The sequence below is a fragment of the Trachinotus anak genome, unplaced genomic scaffold (assembly GCF_046630095.1).
Source record: "Trachinotus anak isolate AG129_WGS33_773 ecotype Australia unplaced genomic scaffold, CSIRO_AGI_Tana_v1 ptg000026l, whole genome shotgun sequence".
NCBI lineage: Eukaryota > Metazoa > Chordata > Actinopteri > Carangiformes > Carangidae > Trachinotus > Trachinotus anak.
The window spans coordinates 15,432,450-15,453,639 of record NW_027273877.1 but is presented as its reverse complement, the minus strand read 5'-3'; the positions used below and the strand labels follow the sequence as shown (position 1 = coordinate 15,453,639).

Here is a 21,190-nt window from a genome sequence, read left to right as displayed (position 1 = left end):
AAGGGGGTAGTTGTCACTTGCTCTCCGGCTTACGGCCATACCACCCTGAGCACGCCTGATCTCGTCCGATCTCGGAAGCTAAGCAGGGTCGGGCCTGGTTAGTACTTGGATGGGAGACCGCCTGGGAATACCAGGTGCTGTAAGCTTTTTCACTTTTCTGTGCAAACAACAGAGGACGCTGCTGCTTCAGTAAACAGCACTGACTGTGCCACTGCTCAACTGTCAATCACTGTGCAGACAGTTCAGCTCACAGTGCACAAACCACACTTTCATATTATCACATTACACAGTTGACAAGTTGAGAGAAAGAAAGAAAGAAAGAAAGTCAAGCAAAGACACCCGCGCTTGACATACACAGCCATGTCTGTGATGGTGTGGATCATCATGTATAAAGGGGGTAGTTGTCACTTGCTCTGCGGCTTACGGCCATACCACCCTGAGCACGCCTGATCTCGGAAGCTAAGCAGGGTCGGGCCTGGTTAGTACTTGCCTGGGAGACCGCCTGGGAATACCAGGTGCTGTAAGCTTTTTCACTTTTCTGTGCAAACAACAGAGGACGCTGCTGCTTCAGTAAACAGCACTGACTGTGCCACTGCTCAACTGTCAATCACTGTGCAGACAGTTCAGCTCACAGTGCACAAACCACACTTTCATATTATCACATTACACAGTTGACAAGTTGAGAGAAAGAAAGAAAGAAAGAAAGTCGAGCAAAGACACCCGCGCTTGACATACACAGCCATGTCTGTGATGGTGTGGATCATCATGTATAAAGGGGGTAGTTGTCACTTGCTCTGCGGCTTACGGCCATACCACCCTGAGCACGCCCGATCTCGGAAGCTAAGTAGGGTCGGGCCTGGTTAGTACTCGGATGGGAGACCGCCTGGGAATACCAGGTGCTGTAAGCTTTTTCACTTTTCTGTGCAAACAACAGAGGACGCTGCTGCTTCAGTAAACAGCACTGACTGTGCCACTGCTCAACTGTCAATCACTGTGCAGACAGTTCAGCTCACAGTGCACAAACCACACTTTCATATTATCACATTACACAGTTGACAAGTTGACAAGTTGAGAGAAAGAAAGAAAGAAAGAAAGTCGAGCAAAGACACCCGCGCTTGACATACACAGCCATGTCTGTGATGGTGTGGATCATCATGTATAAAGGGGGTAGTTGTCACTTTCTCTGCGGCTTACGGCCATACCACCCTGAGCACGCCCGATCTCGTCCGATCTCGGAAGCTAAGCAGGGTCGGGCCTGGTTAGTACTTGGATGGGAGACCGCCTGGGAATACCAGGTGCTGTAAGCTTTTTCACTTTTCTGTGCAAACAACAGAGGACGCTGCTGCTTCAGTAAACAGCACTGACTGTGCCACTGCTCAACTGTCAATCACTGTGCAGACAGTTCAGCTCACAGTGCACAAACCACACTTTCATATTATCACATTACACAGTTGACAAGTTGAGAGAAAGAAAGAAAGAAAGTCGAGCAAAGACACCCGCGCTTGACATACACAGCCATGTCTGTGATGGTGTGGATCATCATGTATAAAGGGGGTAGTTGTCACTTGCTCTCCGGCTTACGGCCATACCACCCTGAGCACGCCCGATCTCGGAAGCTAAGCAGGGTCGGGCCTGGTTAGTACTTGGATGGGAGACCGCCTGGGAATACCAGGTGCTGTAAGCTTTTTCACTTTTCTGTGCAAACAACAGAGGACGCTGCTGCTTCAGTAAACAGCACTGACTGTGCCACTGCTCAACTGTCAATCACTGTGCAGACAGTTCAGCTCACATTGCACAAACCACACTTTCATATTATCACATTACACAGTTGACAAGTTGAGAGAAAGAAAGAAAGAAAGAAAGTCGAGCAAAGACACCCGCGCTTGACATACACAGCCATGTCTGTGATGGTGTGGATCATCATGTATAAAGGGGGTAGTTGTCACTTGCTCTGCGGCTTACGGCCATACCACCCTGAGCACGCCCGATCTCGGAAGCTAAGCAGGGTCGGGCCTGGTTAGTACTTGGATGGGAGACCGCCTGGGAATACCAGGTGCTGTAAGCTTTTTCACTTTTCTGTGCAAACAACAGAGGACGCTGCTGCTTCAGTAAACAGCACTGACTGTGCCACTGCTCAACTGTCAATCACTGTGCAGACAGTTCAGCTCACAGTGCACAAACCACACTTTCATATTATCACATTACACAGTTGACAAGTTGAGAGAAAGAAAGAAAGAAAGAAAGTCAAGCAAAGACACCCGCGCTTGACATACACAGCCATGTCTGTGATGGTGTGGATCATCATGTATAAAGGGGGTAGTTGTCACTTGCTCTCCGGCTTACGGCCATACCACCCTGAGCACGCCCGATCTCGTCCGATCTCGGAAGCTAAGCAGGGTCGGGCCTGGTTAGTACTTGGATGGGAGACCGCCTGGGAATACCAGGTGCTGTAAGCTTTTTCACTTTTCTGTGCAAACAACAGAGGACGCTGCTGCTTCAGTAAACAGCACTGACTGTGCCACTGCTCAACTGTCAATCACTGTGCAGACAGTTCAGCTCACAGTGCACAAACCACACTTTCATATTATCACATTACACAGTTGACAAGTTGAGAGAAAGAAAGAAAGAAAGAAAGTCAAGCAAAGACACCCGCGCTTGACATACACAGCCATGTCTGTGATGGTGTGGATCATCATGTATAAAGGGGGTAGTTGTCACTTGCTCTGCGGCTTACGGCCATACCACCCTGAGCACGCCCGATCTCGTCCGATCTCGGAAGTTAAGCAGGGTCGGGCCTGGTTAGTACTTGGATGGGAGACCGCCTGGGAATACCAGGTGCTGTAAGCTTTTTCACTTTTCTGTGCAAACAACAGAGGACGCTGCTGCTTCAGTAAACAGCACTGACTGTGCCACTGCTCAACTGTCAATCACTGTGCAGACAGTTCAGCTCACAGTGCACAAACCACACTTTCATATTATCACATTACACAGTTGACAAGTTGAGAGAAAGAAAGAAAGAAAGAAAGTCGAGCAAAGACACCCGCGCTTGACATACACAGCCATGTCTGTGATGGTGTGGATCATCATGTATAAAGGGGGTAGTTGTCACTTGCTCTGCGGCTTACGGCCATACCACCCTGAGCACGCCCGATCTCGTCCGATCTCGGAAGCTAAGCAGGGTTGGGCCTGGTTAGTACTTGGATGGGAGACCGCCTGGGAATACCAGGTGCTGTAAGCTTTTTCACTTTTCTGTGCAAACAACAGAGGACGCTGCTGCTTCAGTAAACAGCACTGACTGTGCCACTGCTCAACTGTCAATCACTGTGCAGACAGTTCAGCTCACAGTGCACAAACCACACTTTCATATTATCACATTACACAGTTGACAAGTTGAGAGAAAGAAAGAAAGAAAGAAAGTCGAGCAAAGACACCCGCGCTTGACATACACAGCCATGTCTGTGATGGTGTGGATCATCATGTATAAAGGGGGTAGTTGTCACTTGCTCTGCGGCTTACGGCCATACCACCCTGAGCACGCCCGATCTCGTCCGATCTCGGAAGTTAAGCAGGGTCGGGCCTGGTTAGTACTTGGATGGGAGACCGCCTGGGAATACCAGGTGCTGTAAGCTTTTTCACTTTTCTGTGCAAACAACAGAGGACGCTGCTGCTTCAGTAAACAGCACTGACTGTGCCACTGCTCAACTGTCAATCACTGTGCAGACAGTTCAGCTCACAGTGCACAAACCACACTTTCATATTTTGACATTACACAGTTGACAAGTTGACAAGTTGAGAGAAAGAAAGAAAGAAAGAAAGTCGAGCAAAGACACCCGCGCTTGACATACACAGCCATGTCTGTGATGGTGTGGATCATCATGTATAAAGGGGGTAGTTGTCACTTGCTCTGCGGCTTACGGCCATACCACCCTGAGCACGCCCGATCTCGTCCGATCTCGGAAGCTAAGCAGGGTCGGGCCTGGTTAGTACTTGGATGGGAGACCGCCTGGGAATACCAGGTGCTGTAAGCTTTTTCACTTTTCTGTGCAAACAACAGAGGACGCTGCTGCTTCAGTAAACAGCACTGACTGTGCCACTGCTCAACTGTCAATCACTGTGCAGACAGTTCAGCTCACAGTGCACAAACCACACTTTCATATTTTCACATTACACAGTTGACAAGTTGACAAGTTGAGAGAAAGAAAGAAAGTAAGAAAGTCAAGCAAAGACACCCGCGCTTGACATACACAGCCATGTCTGTGATGGTGTGGATCATCATGTATAAAGGGGGTAGTTGTCACTTGCTCTGCGGCTTACGGCCATACCACCCTGAGCACGCCCGATCTCGTCCGATCTCGGAAGCTAAGCAGGGTCGGGCCTGGTTAGTACTTGGATGGGAGACCGCCTGGGAATACCAGGTGCTGTAAGCTTTTTCACTTTTCTGTGCAAACAACAGAGGACGCTGCTGCTTCAGTAAACAGCACTGACTGTGCCACTGCTCAACTGTCAATCACTGTGCAGACAGTTCAGCTCACAGTGCACAAACCACACTTTCATATTATCACATTACACAGTTGACAAGTTGAGAGAAAGAAAGAAAGAAAGTCGAGCAAAGACACCCGCGCTTGACATACACAGCCATGTCTGTGATGGTGTGGATCATCATGTATAAAGGGGGTAGTTGTCACTTGCTCTCCGGCTTACGGCCATACCACCCTGAGCACGCCCGATCTCGGAAGCTAAGCAGGGTCGGGCCTGGTTAGTACTTGGATGGGAGACCGCCTGGGAATACCAGGTGCTGTAAGCTTTTTCACTTTTCTGTGCAAACAACAGAGGACGCTGCTGCTTCAGTAAACAGCACTGACTGTGCCACTGCTCAACTGTCAATCACTGTGCAGACAGTTCAGCTCACAGTGCACAAACCACACTTTCATATTATCACATTACACAGTTGACAAGTTGAGAGAAAGAAAGAAAGAAAGAAAGTCAAGCAAAGACACCCGCGCTTGACATACACAGCCATGTCTGTGATGGTGTGGATCATCATGTATAAAGGGGGTAGTTGTCACTTGCTCTGCGGCTTACGGCCATACCACCCTGAGCACGTACTGCGCATGTCTGGTGTTACGGCGAGAGTCAGAGAGGAGTGAGACAGAGAGACAGCGTTGGAGCGAGGGAGCGAGTGCTCCCCCCCTCCTTTTTTTGAGAATATTTGACTATTGAATGAACTTTTCTTGTTTTGGAGTGAGTGTGTTTTTTGTTTTAGTTATTCCCCCAACAGTTCTCACGCTGTTTGGGGGGATAAAAGTTTGTTTGTCTCTCGTTTTGAATCCCGTTTCGGGATTCTTTTTCGGACGGATAACATGGCGACTGGGACTATCGGGAAGTCGACAGGCATCTTGAGAATGGAAAATGGACTAAGAAACGACAGAAACGATAAAGGAATAAATGAAAAGAAAATGCATTTTGAAAAAAACTTAACAGTACAAGTTGAACTGGTTGGCGAGGAAGCTGTGACAGCGATGGAATTAATGAAATGCATCAGAGAGCTGTGCGGCGGACTTATTGCCTGCAGATTTACTGGTGATAAAAAATATGAAATTACCATGACAAGTGTGTCGGGGAAAGATCGGCTAATGGATGGTTTTAAAATCGGAACGACGAGCGTCATGGGGAGAGAGCTGGCGAATGATCAACTGGTGGTCTCTTTTCTTGGACTTCCTGCATACATCACGGACGAAGAAATTGTGGACAAGTTACATGGTTGGGGAGTTTCAGCTACATCTCCGATTAAGAGGAGAATGTGGCCGGGAACGCACATTGCAGATGGGACAAGGTATGTGAGAGTTAAGTTTAATGACACAGTACAGTCTCTTCCGTATTCGGCAAAATTCAATACAGCGACCGGGTCGGAATATTTTCGTGTTATACATGACAGACAAGTGAAAGTATGTAGAGTGTGTTTACAGTCAGGGCATATTCTCAGAGAATGCCCTGAATTCATGTGTCACAAATGCGGAGTCCAGGGGCATTATGCCAGAGAGTGCGTTAAAGCCGCCAAACGGTGTGAACTATGCCATAATAATCTAGATAATTGTGTGTGCAACATCAGTGAGAATGATGGAGAAATCCAAGATGAGTCTGAGGCAGATTTAGAGGAAAATGGAAGTGCGGAGAGTGAAGAAGAGGAGGAAATGGAGTGCGTAAATGAGACAGTCATGGCTGAAGAGGCTGACTCGCGGAGCGTCAGCGCGGAGCGGCCGGCACGAGCGCGCAAAGAGAGCGCGACAGTGCTCAGCGTTCAGCAGGGGATGGTTGGACATATGCGGTCCACAAAGGACATGTGTGCTGTGATGGGAACGGGGCCTGGAAAAGACCTCGAACCCGTCGAGCTGCCGAGCTCCCAGGAACCGCTTCTCCCCTCAGCCGATAGCGCTCCAGATCCTCTCACTCTCTCTGCGACAGGTTTTCCATCGTCAGCTCCTCAGACAGCAGAATCAGACTCTGAACTGGACATTTTCCAAATAAATCAGATTAGGAAAAAATTAAATTCTGGAAGGCCAGCAAAGAAAAATAAAAAAAGCAAAAGCAAGAGCAAAACATGAGCACAACATTTTTTAAACTCTATGTGATGACGGCTTTCCTTCTCTCTCTCAATGCACGTGGGCTCCGCAGTAGAGAGAAACTAAATGCAATATTAATGTCTGCAAAATGTGATATTTTATGTCTGCAAGAAACTAAGTGGGATGAAAATATTGTCAAATCAGTTCAAAGCTTATGGAAAGGGAATGTTTATGTGGCCAATGGCACTGCATCCTCTCGTGGTGTTGCAATATTATGTAGAGAACATGTGTTCTGTAACATACAGTGTGTTTACAATGATCCTTTAGGCAGATATTTGGTAATTGATGTCATAAAAACTGAGGAGAAATTCAGAATAGTAAATGTTTATGCACCAAATGAGGAAAAAGACAGGAAAGTATTTTTTAAACAACTACTCAAATGGTGTACCACGAAGTGTTTTGTTATAGGAGATTTCAATGTCAGTCTCACTAAAAATGATATATCAAACAATAATGTGTTTAAAGATGATGCCAGTAGGAATACTCTGTATGAGGTGATGGAGACAATGAACCTAGTAGATTTATGGAGAGTCTTACACCCCAACAGAAAAGAATTCTCAAGGCAGCAAATTGTTAAAGGTAAAATGAAAAGATCTAGAATTGATTTATGTTTAATATCACCCCAGATAACTTCAAAAGTTGCATACATAAAATACATTACAAATCCATGGAGTGATCATTCATTCCTGGAGGTTAAGTTGGGAGCTCCAGGGGAATCCAGAAATGGAGGACTCTGGTGCTTTAACAGCAGCCTCCTGGGAGAGAAAAAATTTAATATGAAAATCAGAAGATTGTTGCAGATAATAACTGAAGAATTACCTTTTGTTGAAGATCTCCTTATATGGTGGGAAGAAGTTAAATATAGAATCAAAAAAGCATGTGTAAATTACAGTAAACATAAGAAATGGTTAGAGAATCAAGAAGAGTTAGACATTAGAGGGAAAATAAGAGATGAGTTAGATAAACTAGAAACAAATCCCGATCATGATATGAGTAAGTATATAAATTTAAAAAGCAAACAGGACCTGATAGAAATTAATAGGTGCAGAGGGGCAATGATAAGAAGCAGGGCAAAACATATTATGGAAGGGGAAAAATGCACAGCATATTTTCTAGGTCTTGAAAAGAAAAAACAAGGTAAAGTATTTATCAATGAAATAAAAAATATAGAGGGCAAAACTGTATCAGAAACATCTGAAATATTAGAAACAGTACAGGAATATTATAGAAATCTTTTCTCAAGCAATAATATAGTGGATAAGGAGATGGAGAAAACATTAGACAGTATTCAGTGTAAAATATCAATAGAAGACAAAAACTGGTGTGATTCTCCTATAACTCTAAATGAAGTTTCAGAGGCAATAGATAATCTTAACAAGAATAAAAGTCCAGGTACAGATGGACTGACAGGTGACTTTTATATAGCTTTTAAAGATAGTCTGGCTCCGATTCTATTGAAAGTGTTTGAGGAGATGGAGGGAAAAGGTCGTACTCCTGAGACCTTGACACTTGGTCTGATTACAATCATATTCAAAAATAGAGGGGACAAAACCATGCTTGACAATTACAGACCAATCAGTTTACTCAATACAGACTATAAAATAATAACAAAACTCTTGGCAAATAGGTTAAAAACAGTTATTGCATCGATAGTCAACTGGACACAAGCTTACAGTATTCCTGGCAGAGACATCATAGATACAGTGCTATCAGTCAAAGAAAACATAATTGAAATGGTAAAACAGGGAGGCATTTACCTGGGCATTGATTTTGAAAAAGCTTTTGACAGGGTGGAGCACAAATTCTTATGGGCAGTTCTTCAAAAATTTGGTTTTGGTGATAAATTCATCAAATGGATCCAATTACTATACAACAATGCATATGGTTGTGTTAAATGCAATGGACATATGACCGGGAAATTTCAAATTCAAAGATCAGTGAGGCAGGGGTGTCCCCTCTCCTCCCTGCTGTACAGTTTGGTGGCCGAGCCTCTAGCCTTGTTAATTACTCAGGACAAACAAATAACAGGTATTACATCTCCAATAGGAATAGAAACCAAAATTTTACAGTACGCTGATGATACAAACATTATGATTAAAAATGAAGACAGTATAGACAAAGTATTAGCACACATCCAGGAGTATGGCAAAGCATCAGGATCCAAAATCAATATGAATAAAACAGAAATAATGTATTGTGGCAATGTAGCTCGGTCGCCAAATAGGTGGCAGTTCAGAGAGGCGGCGGATAGTGTCAGGGTCTTGGGAGTGCACCTAGGGCATGATCAGGAGGCTGCTGCAAACAAAACATGGAAGGAGCTGATGAGCAAAATCAGTAATACGCTGGCGTTGTGGAAAATGCGGGGGCTAACGCTGCGAGGTAAGGTGGTCGTGATCAACTCCTTGGTTCTATCCAAACTAGTTCATACGCTATCTGTCTGTCATATGCCAGGTCAAGTTCTAAACAGCATTAATAACTGCATCTCTGCCTTTATATGGGGCAGCAAAAGAAACCTCATAGCTCACAACACAATCATTGACAGTTACAATAATGGTGGTTTAAAACTAATTGATATAGTGACAAAGAAACATGCACTGAGAATTAAAATGATACAGAAATATTTACAAACTACTAATAAACATGTATGGAAAGATTTTTTCCATAGTTCACTCATCTCCATAGGCAATTGCAATAAAAACAATCTCTGTCAGGTTCAAACTAAAACTCAATACTCACATCTCAATCCTTTTGATAAAGAAATCTTGGAAGCTTGGGGGTTGGCTCGACCACTCCTCAAGGCTAAAGTAGAAAACAGAAATCAACTTTTGCAGCTCCCCATTTTCCACAACCCAGAGATTATGCATTTGAGCAGACCACTTTCCTGTGCCCTCCTGGTGCAGGCAGGTATACAGACTTTGGGAGATGTGCTGGATGAGAAGGGAATAGTAAATGCAGGGAAAATCCAAAGTGTTGTTAAAAATAAGAGAATTAAAATAAGAAAAGGTATTATTGATCAAATGTGCTGTAAAATCTCAGAAGGCCTTCCATTACATTGGAGAGCTGTCTGGACAAAAACATATGGTAAGGTGCAGAGTGATGCTCCAGAATTTCTTCTGTGGACAGGTCACAACTCCAAAAACCTCCTGGAAATAAAATCCAAAATCTGGTACAACTTATTCTTAAAAAAAATCACACAACGGCCTGCCTCAGAGAAAGCATGGCAAAAACATTTTCCAAACAAAAATATAACTACTATTTGGCATAATATAATGCCCAAATATGGCAACCCCCATTGTACAAACATTGATTTCAAAATAAGACACAGAAGAGTTTTCACGAGCATTATTCTACACCAAATAAATAAAACAAGGTATGGAAGAGAATGTGCTGTATGTAGGGAAGAAGAGGAGGATTTAGAACATCTTGTCTTGCACTGTCCGGTCTGCAAAGAGTTCAGCCAACGAGTCAGAGTTCTCTTGGAACAGCATTGTGGAATCTCTTTTACAGAGGAAAGCGAGTGGAAGTGGACTCTTCTCTTTGGGCTTGTAGCCAGAAAGAAAGATGCTAACACAATGTTAATTAACATCATTTTGGCCTTCACAAGGCAAGCAATATATACAGCCCGGAACTATGCATTACATGATAATAAAACTGTGAATAGATGGGAGCTTTTCAGAAATTCTTTAAAATTACACCTCAGGATAATGATTTCAATAAAAAGCATGGACTTTCAAAGAACATTCATGTCAAATACAAGCCTGATAAAGTTACAAGACAATGGTGATTTAGAGATAATGATGTAAAATGTGAATTTTGTTTGTTTGTTTGTCATTTTCCTTTATTCAATAATGTTACATTTAAATTTCTCGACCTTAGTGTTGATGGCTGTTTTTTGTAGATTCTCAGGTAGACTCTTTGATTCTACTTTTCTTTTGTTGGTTTTTGTTGTCTTCACTGTGTACATAATGTAAATATCATCACAAAATTGGAATAATAATGAATTTCAAATGTATTTGAATCTTTTTGATAATAAAAGAGAAAAAAAAAAGCACGCCCGATCTCGTCCGATCTCGGAAGCTAAGCAGGGTCGGGCCTGGTTAGTACTTGGATGGGAGACCGCCTGGGAATACCAGGTGCTGTAAGCTTTTTCACTTTTCTGTGCAAACAACAGAGGACGCTGCTGCTTCAGTAAACAGCACTGACTGTGCCACTGCTCAACTGTCAATCACTGTGCAGACAGTTCAGCTCACAGTGCACAAACCACACTTTCATATTATCACATTACACAGTTGACAAGTTGAGAGAAAGAAAGAAAGAAAGTCGAGCAAAGACACCCGCGCTTGACATACACAGCCATGTCTGTGATGGTGTGGATCATCATGTATAAAGGGGGTAGTTGTCACTTGCTCTCCGGCTTACGGCCATACCACCCTGAGCACGCCCGATCTCGGAAGCTAAGCAGGGTCGGGCCTGGTTAGTACTTGGATGGGAGACCGCCTGGGAATACCAGGTGCTGTAAGCTTTTTCACTTTTCTGTGCAAACAACAGAGGACGCTGCTGCTTCAGTAAACAGCACTGACTGTGCCACTGCTCAACTGTCAATCACAGTGCAGACAGTTCAGCTCACAGTGCACAAACCACACTTTCATATTTTCACATTACACAGTTGACAAGTTGAGAGAAAGAAAGAAAGAAAGAAAGTCGAGCAAAGACACCCGCGCTTGACATACACAGCCATGTCTGTGATGGTGTGGATCATCATGTATAAAGGGGGTAGTTGTCACTTGCTCTGCGGCTTACGGCCATACCACCCTGAGCACGCCCGATCTCGTCCGATCTCGGAAGCTAAGCAGGGTCGGGCCTGGTTAGTACTTGGATGGGAGACCGCCTGGGAATACCAGGTGCTGTAAGCTTTTTCACTTTTCTGTGCAAACAACAGAGGACGCTGCTGCTTCAGTAAACAGCACTGACTGTGCCACTGCTCAACTGTCAATCACTGTGCAGACAGTTCAGCTCACAGTGCACAAACCACACTTTCATATTATCACATTACACAGTTGACAAGTTGAGAGAAAGAAAGAAAGAAAGAAAGTCGAGCAAAGACACCCGCGCTTGACATACACAGCCATGTCTGTGATGGTGTGGATCATCATGTATAAAGGGGGTAGTTGTCACTTGCTCTGCGGCTTACGGCCATACCACCCTGAGCACGCCTGATCTCGTCCGATCTCGGAAGCCAAGCAGGGTCGGGTCTGGTTAGTACTTGGATGGGAGACCGCCTGGGAATACCAGGTGCTGTAAGCTTTTTCACTTTTCTGTGCAAACAACAGAGGACGCTGCTGCTTCAGTAAACAGCACTGACTGTGCCACTGCTCAACTGTCAGTCACTGTGCAGACAGTTCAGCTCACAGTGCACAAACCACACTTTCATATTATCACATTACACAGTTGACAAGTTAAGAGAAAGAAAGAAAGAAAGAAAGTCAAGCAAAGACACCCGCGCTTGACATACACAGCCATGTCTGTGATGGTGTGGTTCATCATGTATAAAGGGGGTAGTTGTCACTTGCTCTGCGGCTTACGGCCATACCACCCTGAGCACGCCCGATCTCGTCCGATCTCGGAAGCTAAGCAGGGTCGGGCCTGGTTAGTACTTGGATGGGAGACCGCCTGGGAATACCAGGTGCTGTAAGCTTTTTCACTTTTCTGTGCAAACAACAGAGGACGCTGCTGCTTCAGTAAACAGCACTGACTGTGCCACTGCTCAACTGTCAATCACTGTGCAGACAGTTCAGCTCACAGTGCACAAACCACACTTTCATATTATCACATTACACAGTTGACAAGTTGAGAGAAAGAAAGAAAGAAAGAAAGTCAAGCAAAGACACCCGCGCTTGACATACACAGCCATGTCTGTGATGGTGTGGATCATCATGTATAAAGGGGGTAGTTGTCACTTTCTCTGCGGCTTACGGCCATACCACCCTGAGCACTCCCGATCTAGTCCGATCTCGGAAGCTAAGCAGGGTCGGGCCTGGTTAGTACTTGGATGGGAGACCGCCTGGGAATACCAGGTGCTGTAAGCTTTTTCACTTTTCTGTGCAAACAACAGAGGACGCTGCTGCTTCAGTAAACAGCACTGACTGTGCCACTGCTCAACTGTCAATCACTGTGCAGACAGTTCAGCTCACAGTGCACAAACCACACTTTCATATTAAAACATTACACAGTTGACAAGTTGAGAGAAAGAAAGAAAGAAAGAAAGTCAAGCAAAGACACCCGCGCTTGACATACACAGCCATGTCTGTGATGGTGTGGATCATCATGTATAAAGGGGGTAGTTGTCACTTGCTCTCCGGCTTACGGCCATACCACCCTGAGCACGCCCGATCTCGTCCGATCTCGGAAGCTAAGCAGGGTCGGGCCTGGTTAGTACTTGGATGGGAGACCGCCTGGGAATACCAGGTGCTGTAAGCTTTTTCACTTTTCTGTGCAAACAACAGAGGACGCTGCTGCTTCAGTAAACAGCACTGACTGTGCCACTGCTCAACTGTCAATCACTGTGCAGACAGTTCAGCTCACAGTGCACAAACCACACTTTCATATTATCACATTACACAGTTGACAAGTTGACAAGTTGAGAGAAAGAAAGAAAGAAAGAAAGTCGAGCAAAGACACCCGCGCTTGACATACACAGCCATGTCTGTGATGGTGTGGATCATCATGTATAAAGGGGGTAGTTGTCACTTGCTCTGCGGCTTACGGCCATACCACCCTGAGCACGCCTGATCTCGGAAGCTAAGCAGGGTCGGGCCTGGTTAGTACTTGGATGGGAGACCGCCTGGGAATACCAGGTGCTGTAAGCTTTTTCACTTTTCTGTGCAAACAACAGAGGACGCTGCTGCTTCAGTAAACAGCACTGACTGTGCCACTGCTCAACTGTCAATCACTGTGCAGACAGTTCAGCTCACAGTGCACAAACCACACTTTCATATTATCACATTACACAGTTGACAAGTTGAGAGAAAGAAAGAAAGAAAGAAAGTCAAGCAAAGACACCCGCGCTTGACATACACAGCCATGTCTGTGATGGTGTGGATCATCATGTATAAAGGGGGTAGTTGTCACTTGCTCTGCGGCTTACGGCCATACCACCCTGAGCACGCCCGATCTCGGAAGCTAAGCAGGGTCGGGCCTGGTTAGTACTTGGATGGGAGACCGCCTGGGAATACCAGGTGCTGTAAGCTTTTTCACTTTTCTGTGCAAACAACAGAGGACGCTGCTGCTTCAGTAAACAGCACTGACTGTGCCACTGCTCAACTGTCAATCACTGTGCAGACAGTTCAGCTCACAGTGCACAAACCACACTTTCATATTATCACATTACACAGTTGACAAGTTGACAAGTTGAGAGAAAGAAAGAAAGAAAGAAAGTCGAGCAAAGACACCCGCGCTTGACATACACAGCCATGTCTGTGATGGTGTGGATCATCATGTATAAAGGGGGTAGTTGTCACTTGCTCTGCGGCTTACGGCCATACCACCCTGAGCACGCCCGATCTCGGAAGCTAAGCAGGGTCGGGCCTGGTTAGTACTTGAATGGGAGACCGCCTGGGAATACCAGGTGCTGTAAGCTTTTTCACTTTTCTGTGCAAACAACAGAGGACGCTGCTGCTTCAGTAAACAGCACTGACTGTGCCACTGCTCAACTGTCAATCACTGTGCAGACAGTTCAGCTCACAGTGCACAAACCACACTTTCATATTATAACATTACACAGTTGACAAGTTGAGAGAAAGAAAGAAAGAAAGAAAGTCGAGCAAAGACACCCGCGCTTGACATACACAGCCATGTCTGTGATGGTGTGGATCATCATGTATAAAGGGGGTAGTTGTCACTTGCTCTGCGGCTTACGGCCATACCACCCTGAGCACGCCCGATCTCGTCAGATCTCGGAAGCTAAGCAGGGTCGGGCCTGGTTAGTACTTGGATGGGAGACCGCCTGGGAATACCAGGTGCTGTAAGCTTTTTCACTTTTCTGTGCAAACAACAGAGGACGCTGCTGCTTCAGTAAACAGCACTGACTGTGCCACTGCTCAACTGTCAATCACTGTGCAGACAGTTCAGCTCACAGTGCACAAACCACACTTTCATATTATCACATTACACAGTTGACAAGTTGAGAGAAAGAAAGAAAGAAAGAAAGTCGAGCAAAGACACCCGCGCTTGACATACACAGCCATGTCTGTGATGGTGTGGATCATCATGTATAAAGGGGGTAGTTGTCACTTGCTCTGCGGCTTACGGCCATACCACCCTGAGCACGCCCGATCTCGTCCGATCTCGGAAGCTAAGCAGGGTCGGGCCTGGTTAGTACTTGGATGGGAGACCGCCTGGGAATACCAGGTGCTGTAAGCTTTTTCACTTTTCTGTGCAAACAACAGAGGACGCTGCTGCTTCAGTAAACAGCACTGACTGTGCCACTGCTCAACTGTCAATCACTGTGCAGACAGTTCAGCTCACAGTGCACAAACCACACTTTCATATTTTCACATTACACAGTTGACAAGTTGACAAGTTGAGAGAAAGAAAGAAAGAAAGAAAGTCGAGCAAAGACACCCGCGCTTGACATACACAGCCATGTCTGTGATGGTGTGGATCATCATGTATAAAGGGGGTAGTTGTGACTTGCTCTCCGGCTTACGGCCATACCACCCTGAGCACGCACAGAGGAGGAGCACGCCGTACGTTCACGACAGTCAATCAGTCCGTGTTTTTTTGGATCGTTTTCAGCCTTGGTTTTTGCTGGTTTGTAATTTTTTAGTTTAGTATTTAATTTGTGGGTTACATCCCCCGACAGCTTTTGCTGTCTGGGGGACTCTTTGTGTTTAAAAAATCATTCAAATGGATCCAACGGTGACAGACAAAGGAACGGAAAAGACGACGGAGAAGAGAATGCCCGCGAGTGCGGAAAAACAGAAGAAAATGTACGAAAAGAGACTGACAATCATGTTGGAAATAGAAGGAGAGGAGAGAACAACGATGATGGACATGCTGAGAAAAGTGAGGGCGGAGTGTGGAGAAGTGCTTGGCTGCCGTTTTAAGACGCCAAAGTCATACGAGCTGACGATGAAAGAGGAAAGCGGGAAGAAAAAGCTGATGGACGGACTGAGAATTGGGAACAACAGACTGATGGCGAAAGAACTGGGTAACAATGAAATGGTCGTCTCATTCATTAATCTGCCCACTTACATAGAGGATGAGGAAATATTGGCAAAACTACAGGACTGGGGAGTCACTGCGGTCTCGTCCATTAAGAGGAGGATGTGGCCAGGGACGGACATCGCTGATGGGACGAGGTTTTTAAAGGTCCGTTTCACAGACGCTGTGAAATCATTGCCATATTCCACTAAGTTTGAGACGGTAAGCGGAGCGGAGCACTTCCGCGTCATCCATGACAGGCAAGTTAAAGTTTGCCGCTTGTGTATACAGCCTGGCCACATTGTCAGAGACTGTCCCACTTTTATTTGTTTTAAATGTGGGAAACAGGGGCATTACGCACGAGAGTGTGATGCGGAGGGGAAATGTGCTCTGTGCAAAGAAAAGATCTCCCTGTGTGTGTGTGGAGAGCCGGGGGAGGACGCCGAAGAGCCGTCATACTCCGACGTCTCTGACGAGGAGGAGAGAGAGGCGGAGGACGGCGCCGATACGGGGAGAGAGGAGGATGGACGGAGAGGCGGCGTCGAGAGGGAGGAGCCGGGAATGACCGGAGAGACCCACGAGGAGGGAAACCGTGACTGTGGGGAATCGAGAGGAGACGAAGGAGGGAGAGACTCTGATAATCCAGCACCACAAAATCCAGACAATTATGCTGGCTTTGGAACGCGGGCAGCAAATGAAAAAGACGGGAAAGCTGTGTCGGACGGGTCTGAGGGCGAGGAGGGGATGGACGTCAGCGCAGAGACCATCAGACAGCTGAAGAGAAAGAAGAGGGCGAAGGAAAAGGAGAAGATGAAGGTTAAAAAGTAGAGGTATGGCTGCTGCTCTGCTATTCTTTTTTGTTTTATGCCTTATGTTGCATATTGCTTCGTTTAACTGTAACGGTCTAAGAGGAAAAACGAAAGCGGAGTTGGTATTTAATGCCATAAAAGCAGAAGTACTGTGCCTGCAAGAGACTCACTGGACTGACGAAGTTTTTAAAGATATCAGCTCACTGTGGAGAGGCAAAATTATTGCAAATAATATGAGTCACAGAGCATGTGGTGTTGCTATCTTGGTAAAAGAGGAGACATTGACTGACATACAGGTAGTCCACAAAGATGACAAAGGGAGGTTGCTTGTCATTGAATTTAATTTTTGTAACATTAGGTTTAGATTAATTAATGTCTATGCACCAAATATTGAAAAGGAAAGAAGAGAAATGTTTGATAATTTGAGGACTTTTTGTACTGAGAGATGTATTTTGGTTGGTGATTTTAATTTATGGTGTACAAGGCTGGATGGGTCCAGCAGTGTTAATTTCAGAAACGATACTTCAAGGAGTGTTTTATTTGATGTTATGAATAAGGAAGATTTAGTTGATGTATGGAGGGATATGTATCCAAACAGGAGAGAATACTCAAGAAAGCAAATGGTTTTGGGAAAAGTGAAACAAAGCAGAATAGATTTAGTTTTGATTAAAAGAAATATTTTGAGTTGGGTCTTGAATGTAAAATATAAGTTTTTGGGTTTAAGTGATCATGCTGCTTTAACTTTTGGTTTTGGGGTGAGATGTGAAGGGAGGGGAGGGGGGGTTTGGTGTTTAAACTCTTGTTTGTTAAAAGAGGAGGAATATAGAAAAATTATTTCAAGACTTATAAAAAATGAGCAAGAAAATACTTTATTTGAAGACGATGTTTGTTTATGGTGGGAACAGATGAAGAATAAAATAAAAAGAACAAGTATTAGATTTGCAAAAAAGAGGAACTTTGTGAAAAAGAAAGAGGAAAATGAAGTGAAAGAAAAATTAATAAAAGAGCTGGAAAGACTGGAGGAGGATCCGAATCGGGATAGGACATACTTTATGAAATTAGAAGGTGAGATAGAATATTATGAGAGAGAAAAATATGAGGGAGCAGTTATCAGAAGTAGGGCTCAGTATGCAGTTGAGGGAGAAAAGTGTACAAACTTCTTTCTCAACTTGGAGAAAAGTAAACAGGTAAAGTCTTATATAACGGAGCTAGAAAGTGAGAATGGAGAGAGAGTGACAGATTTTGTAGGCATTTTGGAGGTAGTGGAAGCTTTTTATGCAAAACTGTTTCAAAAGGAAGGTATAGTGCAGGAATGTGTGGATGAGATATTAGATACTGTTGATGCCAGAATATCAGATGAAAGTAAACAAATGTGTGACGATGATTTGACAATTGATGAAATTAAAATAGCTATAGAGCAAATGAAATCCAGCAAGAGTCCAGGTTCAGATGGCCTGACACATGAATTTTATAAGGTTTTTTCTGATATATTGGTGCCAATACTGTTGAAAGTGTATAAGTGTATGGAGGAAAGGAAAACGGTTCCAGAGTCAATGGCAACAGGGGTTATTACTATCTTGTTTAAAAAAAGAGGGAGTCCGTTTAAATTAGAAAATTACAGGCCTTTAAGTCTGTTGAACTCGGACTACAAGATTTTAACAAAAGCTTTAGCCAATAGATTGAGGGACGTGGTAGGAGAAATAATAGCACCAACACAAGCTTATAGTATACCAGGTAGGGACATCACTGATGTCATATGTACAATTAGAGATGTAGTCAATAGTATGAATAATGATGGTGAGGGTGGTCTAGTCCTGAATTTAGACTTAAATAAAGCTTTTGATAGGGTTGAACATGGGTATTTAGAACAGGTTTTGGGCAAATTTGGTTTTGGGGATAGGTTTGTTAATTGGATAATGTTGCTATATGCAAATGCTAAAAGTTGTGTGAAAATAAATGGTATGCTCACTGATGTTTTCCCAGTACAACGGTCAGTCAGACAAGGCTGTCCTCTTTCAGCCTTGCTCTATTCTTTAGCAGCAGAACCATTGGCAACACTATGTAAAAAAGACATTTCTTTACAAAGCATTCAAATACCATATAGCACAAATAGTCTAATTCATCAATTTGCTGACGATACAACCTTTACTGTCAGAACCATAGAAAGTGTAAAAGGAATAATGAAACATGTTGAAACATATGGGAGAGCATCAGGAGCAAAAGTAAACATAGAAAAATCAGAAATTATGTGTGTAGGGCATACAAATCCAGAAGAGTGTGAAATTCCTTTAAAGATAACGAGAGACTTCATTAAAATATTGGGTGTGAACATAGGAGTACAGAGTAAGGAAGCGAGAGATGCCACATGGACTGGTATATTGAATAAAGTTAAACAATTATTAAATTTGTGGTCTATGAGAGGGCTGCGATTAAAAGGTAAGGTTGTAGTCATTAACTCATTGCTTCTATCAAAATTTAATTATGTGATGGGAGCTCTAGATCTCCCTGAGTGGGTTTTGAATGAGGTGAGAGCTGTAATAAGTAAGTTTCTGTGGAGAGGAAAAGGAGTTAAAATATCTATGAAGACATTAATAGCAGGGTATGGAGAGGGAGGGCTAAAACTGATGGACTTAGATGTTAAACGAAAAGCATTGAGAATAAAGGTGGTTAAAAAATATCTATATGGTAAGGAGGAGTATGGTTGGAAAGGGTTCTTTAAGGATTTTCTGTGTAAAAGTGGAGGATGTGGGGACAGTGGGATCTTTATGAGATTCAGAAAGAATATGTTGGAAAATCTTCCTGTGTTTTATCAAGAGGTATTTCTAGCTTGGGCAGATTTCATTGAGCACCTGAAATATGACTGCAAAACAATAAATCAAATATTAGATCAGCCAGTATTTATGAATCCACAAATAAAAAACAGTGGGAATGTTTTGTATGACAAAGTTTTCATACAAGCAGGATTAAAACAAGTGAGAGATTTTGCTTATGAGTATGTGCCTGGCTTCTTGCCAAATAGAGCCATTTTTGACAGTGTTGTGGAGATAGACGAGGAGGTAGGTAGAACTAAGGTGGATAATGTGATTAAGTGCATAAAAGGAAGCTTACCGGATATATGGATTAAAACAATAGAGAGGGAAACAGTTCAGGTAGGAAAGAGTGAGCTACCAGATCTGTACATTGATCAGATTGATGGGAAAATGCTCTTTAATAAAATAAAAGTAAAGATGTTGTACACGTTGATGCTGATGAAAGAAATCAAGACCCCAGCATCAGAAAATGTTTGGTTGAAGGTATTTCAGGATCTGAATGTGAAAGAAATTTGGAAAAATTTACATGTCAAGTACAATAGCATAGACTGTGAAAATTTGGACTTCAAACTCAGACATAACAGAATATACACGAATGTGGTCATTCACCAAATTAATAAAAATGTAGATCGGTTTTGTGATGTTTGTAAATCAGATCCTGAAACACTGATGCATTTGTTTTTTGAATGCAAGGAATTAAAGAACTTTCAATTGAAACTAATAACCCTGATCAAAAACAATTGGAAATTAGATCTGATAGCGAATGATTGGAAGAAAGTTTTCTTTTTTGGTTCAAGTAAAACATCAAAAACTGTGAATGTTAATTTGTTTAATTTTGTATTAAGTCATGCTAGATATGCAGTATGGCTAAGGAGAAATTTAGCACATTTTGAAGGGAAGAGGATAGAAGTGTTAGCTTTGTTTGTATCGGTATTAAGGAAAGATGTTGCTTTGCGATGGAACTTTTTGAGTAGGAGTTTGTTTGAGGAGTTTTTTGTGCAAGGCAGTAGCCTTATTTCTATTGATGATGGAGGTAGATTTCATATTAATTTATGATTTTTATCCTTTGTGCTTTGTTTTGTTGTTAATGTGTATGTATATGTAAATATTGTGTTCTGAAAAGCTTTGTATATTTTCATAATAAAAGAAAAAAAAAAAAAAAAAAAAGCACGCCCGATCTCGTCCGATCTCGGAAGCTAAGCAGGGTCGGGCCTGGTTAGTACTTGGATGGGAGACCGCCTGGGAATACCAGGTGCTGTAAGCTTTTTCACTTTTCTGTGCAAACAACAGAGGACGCTGCTGCTTCAGTAAACAGCACTGACTGTGCCACTGCTCAACTGTCAATCACTGTGCAGACAGTTCAGCTCACAGTGCACAAACCACACTTTCATATTTTCACATTACACAGTTGACAAGTTGACAAGTTGAGAGAAAGAAAGAAAGAAAGAAAGTCAAGCAAAGACACCCGCGCTTGACATACACAGCCATGTCTGTGATGGTGTGGATCATCATGTATAAAGGGGGTAGTTGTCACTTGCTCTGCGGCTTACGGCCATACCACCCTGAGCACGCCCGATCTCGTCCGATCTCGGAAGCTAAGCAGGGTCGGGCCTGGTTAGTACTTGGATGGGAGACCGCCTGGGAATACCAGGTGCTGTAAGCTTTTTCACTTTTCTGTGCAAACAACAGAGGACGCTGCTGCTTCAGTAAACAGCACTGACTGTGCCACTGCTCAACTGTCAATCACTGT

At 43.7% G+C, this 21,190-nt stretch overlaps 16 non-coding genes and 9 pseudogenes across 16 annotated transcripts; all 25 read left to right on the top strand.

Moving 5' to 3' along the window:
• Nucleotides 1-27: 27 nt before the first annotated feature.
• Nucleotides 28-146, top strand: LOC139610114 (5S ribosomal RNA). The gene has a single exon (XR_011685562.1). It is a non-coding gene; the product is annotated as a 5S ribosomal RNA (ribosomal RNA).
• Nucleotides 147-418: 272 nt separating this feature from the next.
• On the top strand, nt 419-527 carry LOC139610436 (5S ribosomal RNA; annotated as a pseudogene).
• Nucleotides 528-799: 272 nt separating this feature from the next.
• Nucleotides 800-908, top strand: LOC139610377 (5S ribosomal RNA; annotated as a pseudogene).
• Nucleotides 909-1,188: 280 nt separating this feature from the next.
• On the top strand, nt 1,189-1,307 carry LOC139610742 (5S ribosomal RNA). The gene has a single exon (XR_011686049.1). It is a non-coding gene; the product is annotated as a 5S ribosomal RNA (ribosomal RNA).
• Nucleotides 1,308-1,575: 268 nt separating this feature from the next.
• LOC139610325 (5S ribosomal RNA) lies at nt 1,576-1,684 on the top strand (annotated as a pseudogene).
• A 272-nt stretch (nt 1,685-1,956) lies between these two features.
• On the top strand, nt 1,957-2,065 carry LOC139610324 (5S ribosomal RNA; annotated as a pseudogene).
• A 272-nt stretch (nt 2,066-2,337) lies between these two features.
• LOC139610741 (5S ribosomal RNA) lies at nt 2,338-2,456 on the top strand. The gene has a single exon (XR_011686048.1). It is a non-coding gene; the product is annotated as a 5S ribosomal RNA (ribosomal RNA).
• Nucleotides 2,457-2,728: 272 nt separating this feature from the next.
• Nucleotides 2,729-2,847, top strand: LOC139610145 (5S ribosomal RNA). The gene has a single exon (XR_011685592.1). It is a non-coding gene; the product is annotated as a 5S ribosomal RNA (ribosomal RNA).
• A 272-nt stretch (nt 2,848-3,119) lies between these two features.
• LOC139610573 (5S ribosomal RNA) lies at nt 3,120-3,238 on the top strand. Its single transcript, XR_011685882.1, has one exon. It is a non-coding gene; the product is annotated as a 5S ribosomal RNA (ribosomal RNA).
• A 272-nt stretch (nt 3,239-3,510) lies between these two features.
• On the top strand, nt 3,511-3,629 carry LOC139610029 (5S ribosomal RNA). The gene has a single exon (XR_011685480.1). It is a non-coding gene; the product is annotated as a 5S ribosomal RNA (ribosomal RNA).
• A 280-nt stretch (nt 3,630-3,909) lies between these two features.
• On the top strand, nt 3,910-4,028 carry LOC139610740 (5S ribosomal RNA). Its single transcript, XR_011686047.1, has one exon. It is a non-coding gene; the product is annotated as a 5S ribosomal RNA (ribosomal RNA).
• Nucleotides 4,029-4,308: 280 nt separating this feature from the next.
• Nucleotides 4,309-4,427, top strand: LOC139610739 (5S ribosomal RNA). Its single transcript, XR_011686046.1, has one exon. It is a non-coding gene; the product is annotated as a 5S ribosomal RNA (ribosomal RNA).
• Nucleotides 4,428-4,695: 268 nt separating this feature from the next.
• On the top strand, nt 4,696-4,804 carry LOC139610323 (5S ribosomal RNA; annotated as a pseudogene).
• Nucleotides 4,805-11,033: 6,229 nt separating this feature from the next.
• Nucleotides 11,034-11,142, top strand: LOC139610322 (5S ribosomal RNA; annotated as a pseudogene).
• A 272-nt stretch (nt 11,143-11,414) lies between these two features.
• LOC139610738 (5S ribosomal RNA) lies at nt 11,415-11,533 on the top strand. Its single transcript, XR_011686045.1, has one exon. It is a non-coding gene; the product is annotated as a 5S ribosomal RNA (ribosomal RNA).
• A 272-nt stretch (nt 11,534-11,805) lies between these two features.
• LOC139610268 (5S ribosomal RNA) lies at nt 11,806-11,924 on the top strand. Its single transcript, XR_011685713.1, has one exon. It is a non-coding gene; the product is annotated as a 5S ribosomal RNA (ribosomal RNA).
• Nucleotides 11,925-12,196: 272 nt separating this feature from the next.
• On the top strand, nt 12,197-12,315 carry LOC139610736 (5S ribosomal RNA). Its single transcript, XR_011686043.1, has one exon. It is a non-coding gene; the product is annotated as a 5S ribosomal RNA (ribosomal RNA).
• Nucleotides 12,316-12,587: 272 nt separating this feature from the next.
• On the top strand, nt 12,588-12,706 carry LOC139610215 (5S ribosomal RNA). Its single transcript, XR_011685662.1, has one exon. It is a non-coding gene; the product is annotated as a 5S ribosomal RNA (ribosomal RNA).
• Nucleotides 12,707-12,978: 272 nt separating this feature from the next.
• LOC139610735 (5S ribosomal RNA) lies at nt 12,979-13,097 on the top strand. Its single transcript, XR_011686042.1, has one exon. It is a non-coding gene; the product is annotated as a 5S ribosomal RNA (ribosomal RNA).
• A 280-nt stretch (nt 13,098-13,377) lies between these two features.
• LOC139610358 (5S ribosomal RNA) lies at nt 13,378-13,486 on the top strand (annotated as a pseudogene).
• Nucleotides 13,487-13,758: 272 nt separating this feature from the next.
• LOC139610321 (5S ribosomal RNA) lies at nt 13,759-13,867 on the top strand (annotated as a pseudogene).
• Nucleotides 13,868-14,147: 280 nt separating this feature from the next.
• LOC139610344 (5S ribosomal RNA) lies at nt 14,148-14,256 on the top strand (annotated as a pseudogene).
• Nucleotides 14,257-14,528: 272 nt separating this feature from the next.
• Nucleotides 14,529-14,647, top strand: LOC139610925 (5S ribosomal RNA). The gene has a single exon (XR_011686227.1). It is a non-coding gene; the product is annotated as a 5S ribosomal RNA (ribosomal RNA).
• Nucleotides 14,648-14,919: 272 nt separating this feature from the next.
• Nucleotides 14,920-15,038, top strand: LOC139610734 (5S ribosomal RNA). The gene has a single exon (XR_011686041.1). It is a non-coding gene; the product is annotated as a 5S ribosomal RNA (ribosomal RNA).
• Nucleotides 15,039-20,984: 5,946 nt separating this feature from the next.
• Nucleotides 20,985-21,103, top strand: LOC139610733 (5S ribosomal RNA). Its single transcript, XR_011686040.1, has one exon. It is a non-coding gene; the product is annotated as a 5S ribosomal RNA (ribosomal RNA).
• The last annotated feature ends 87 nt before the right edge of the window (nt 21,104-21,190 follow it).